A 4279-nucleotide genomic window follows, 5' to 3' on the forward strand; every position below is an offset into this window, starting at 1 on the left:
CATGTCCCCCACCTACACCAGCACTAACATAAGGGACACCCACTTCCACCCTCTGTCCCTCCCTCCCACCCTCCCTTTCTCCCTTTCCAGGAGAAACAGCCTGGAATAGGACAGAAATGGCCAAGCCGGGTGGTGGAGTGCCTGATATCCCTTCCCTCACCCCACCCTCCCCCTGCCATGTGGGGGGGACCCTGGTAGGAGTCGGAGAGGATCGGGACGCCGCCTGTGGAGACTCTGAAATATCCACGTCCCATCAACCGAGTGAGGAGCAATGTTTAGTGAAGGGCAATTCTCACTTTAAACACACTGACAGCTCCGTTTCCCCCCGGCACAACTTAGAAGCCGTGGCCCTGATGCGATCTCCCTTTTGTGTTGAGCTGGTACAAATGGAATCCCCACGGTCTCGGTGGGGAGGAGGGTGAGCTCACATCACATCGTCACCACCACCTCCCAAGAAGAGAGCACGGAGACTCCCTCCTACACCCCCCCTATAAACAGCTCAGATACTGAAACTAATCTGTGATAGTTACTGCTCTCCCCACTTGTCCTGACATCTTCAACAATCTGTGCTCATATACACCCAGGGCCCTCTGATCCTGCAACCCATTTATAACGGTGCAGCCTGTTTTATATTGTCTTTATTTATCTTTCCTGCCAAGGTGCATCGCCTCTGCATTGATCCCCATCTGCTATATACGTGAACCCTACACGAACGTGTCACTGTCCTGTTAGATTTCCACACTGTCCTCCATAGACTTTACAATTCTTCCAGGTTTGGTGCCATCTACAAACTTTGAGATTGTCATAGCATCACAGTCCCCAAGAAACAACTGAAATCCTGCCATACTCACGAGCGTGAGCAAGTGAAATACTGATATATTCCCACAGATGGAATCGATTAATGACAGGCTGTCAATGGAGCAACACAAATCCTGACGGATTGAACTAAATATTAACAAACCACAGAGCAAGAGAAATCCGGATAGACTCCACTTATCTATATTCATCAGGGTATAATGTGATGAAGTTGAAAGTGTGTGCTGTACCTTTAAGAGAGGGTGAATGCTGTTTTGAACTGAGAGTTTACAAGCACCTGTGATACGAGAGGATGGCAGGCCCAGACACAGTATATTACTATAGAGCTGGAGTCGGATAATAAGCAGTTAAGAGAAAGAGGGTCCCAGAGTTGTGAATAGTTGATGTAAAATGTTCACTTTCAGAGGTAAAAAATAAATTGATGTTTTTATTTAAACAGTGGAATTTGGGAGTTCTCTGTCATTCATATTTTAACAGTTTACGAGGTGAATTTAGCATTTCTTTATGTTTAATTTAAATTACAAGGAGAACTTCACGCCGTGCCCTAACAATTCCTGTCAGTGTATCTGTGTGGGGCAGGTCTGGCAGTGTCTGTGGCGCTCAAAGTGATGCAATGCTACCCTCTGCTGGCCTCCACACGCCACTACACAGGCATTGGCAGAGGGTGAAAATCAACAGGGATTCATTCAGAGAGGGGGAGGGAGAGGGCAGCTGCTCACAGCACCATCCAAACTGATGTCTTATCCATGGACTGATCTAAATGTCCTTCAAACGTTGTAACTGTCCCTGCTTTCACCACTTCCTCTGGAAGTTCATTCCACACAGAAGCCAGCTTCTGTCTAAAATAATTACCTCTCATGACATTTGTAAATCTTTTTTCCTCGCACCTTAAAATATCCCTCAGTTTTGAATCCCCAACTCTAAGGAAAAGACATCAGACCTCCAGCATATCTGTATACCTCATTATTTTATAAACCTCTGTAAAGTTATCCCTTAATCTCATACTCTCCAGTGAAAAATGTCTCAGCCTATCCAGCCTTTCCTTATCGCTCAATCCGTCCTTTCCCAACAACATCCAGGTTAATCTCTTCTCAATCCTCTCCAGCTTAATAATATCAAGGTCAATATTATCTGGGTGAATAGTCAAGGTATTTTCTAAGGGTAGGGGAGACCAAAACTAGAGGGCATAGTTTTAAGGTGAGAGGGGAAACATTTAAAAGTGACCTAAGGGGTCACTTCATTATGTCTGCAGACAGAGTGTTTCTGCGGGATTTCTTTCCCTAATATTTCAGACTACGGATAATAGCAATTAAAGATTTTCACAGTTAATTTCGATGGCACAGCACGTGCACTCAACATCCTACAGTTGAGACAATACAAAGTGTAGTTCAGTAATGATAACCTGTTTCACCCAGAGGGTGGTGTGCCTATGGAATGAGCGAGCAGGGTGACCAGACTGGACACAGTATTCCAGAAGGGGCCTCACCAATGTCCTGTACAACCACAACATGACGTCCCAATTCCAATACTCAAAGGTCTGACCATTGAAGACAAGTGTGTTAAACACCTTCTTAACCACACTATCTATATGAGATGCAAATTTTAAAGAATTATACCTGACGGCCTAGGTCTCTGTTCTACAACACTGCCAAAAGACCCTACTTTTAATTGTATTGGTCCTGCTCTTGTTTGATTTACCAAATCCAGTACCTGGCATTAATACAAACTAAACTCCATCTGTCACCCCTCAGCCCAGTGTGTGATATTACTGCCACCTCGCCCTCACCCTTCAATATAAAATAACCTCCCCTACTCCAGGATGCCTGCACACTCCGGCCTTGATGTTCACAAAGACCCTGAGCTTGGGTTGCCTTGTATGGTTCGGGGGAGAAGGGACAGATTGCAGACGCAGTCAGTGGGGAGGAGAGGCTGGACAGTAATCAGTGGCCTGGTTTCATTTCATGGTTTTAGGAAGAGAGCAGTCGCACGTGAGAGTTGGGTAATACCGCTCAGTGCTTTGGGGCCAGAAATTACGCTCTTTCTTCGTCTCTGGTGTTCAGTAATGAAAATCTCTTTGAGACCCTTCGTTATGTCTGCAGACAGAGTGTGTCTGCAGGATATCTTTCCCTAATATTTCAGACTACGGATAATAGCAATTAAAGATGTTCACAGTTAATTTCGATGGCACAGCACGTGCACTCAACATCCTACAGTTGAGACAATACAAAGTGTAGTTCAGTAATGATAACCTGTTTATAATAAATGCACATCGAGTTGAAAACTGGCACTTTAAATGGTAGTGTAGTGGGTAATATCCCTGCCTCCGAGCCAGAGCTCTGAATTTGATTCCAGTTCCTGAACTTCTTTGGTAGTGTTCCTAGTTCTGGACTAGAAGGTCGGGAATCAAGTCCTGCCTGTTGCACAGGTATGTCACAGCATGTCAGAACAGGCTGTGGAATATAGGTAAATTAATGTTACTTCTGCAGTTCTGCAATTCTGCAATTATAATTTCTGATACGAAGTAAATGAACTCACATCAGTGTGTGATTGTTTCGGCCGGGAGCTGAGTCAACAAGAATGGAAACTATATGGAGAAAATACATAAATGTTTTTGTATTAGCTACAATTGTATGCCAGAATGAAACGTGACTGCAAGACAATGGTAGAAATACAGGCACTAGATAAAATGCTGTGAAGAGAGGCAGTTAAATTAGACATGCCTGTGTAAACAGTAGGTATGAACATCTGTTTCCCACTTTTACAGAGACACAGGAACAAACCCAAATTAAAGAGGTCATAGAGATCAGAGTGGCTTCGGGAGAAGCCCAGATGGAAAGAGTAGATACTGATGAAGAAAGAATATGCCTAACAATGACCTGCAGTGGGATAAGCTCAAACGGCCTTGTGAGGCCAGAAATAGGCATTTTGTCACAGAGAAGGCCGGATAAGGCAAGAGATAAGCAGGAGTGGTGGGACCAGTCTTAGGGAAGTGGAGGATGTAAACGGGGGGGAACAATGAAATAAGAAAAAAATATGTAGGAACCAAATTATATAAATAACGAGTATTTGTGGAACTCGGTGTGTTTTGTCCCTGCCTTGTGGACATCACACCCACTTGCAAGTGTAAAATAAATGACACTACTGATTCAGATCTTGTCTCGGACTGAAATTATTGAAGTGGGTGAGCTTTGTTTCTCACAATCGGGGGCTCGTCCGGGATTTTCTTCCATCGCCGGGGGGAGTGGCTGGCATTGGACACTGAGTAGACGCGTCCCGTTCCCCATTGAGGAGCGGTCTCATGTCCCGGTTTGGTCTGCTCCCTTGGGCGACTGGTACGGATCCCACAAGAGAGACATCTGAATCAGACAGTGATAGGAGCTCGATAGAACTACGGCAAAAAGGGGCCAGGCAACTCTGTGCACAGAACAAGGTAAGAATCCTGCCTTTTACGTATTGCCTTGGT

Source organism: Chiloscyllium plagiosum, chromosome 8 (assembly GCF_004010195.1).
Source record: "Chiloscyllium plagiosum isolate BGI_BamShark_2017 chromosome 8, ASM401019v2, whole genome shotgun sequence".
In the NCBI taxonomy this organism is placed as follows: Eukaryota; Metazoa; Chordata; class Chondrichthyes; order Orectolobiformes; family Hemiscylliidae; genus Chiloscyllium; species Chiloscyllium plagiosum.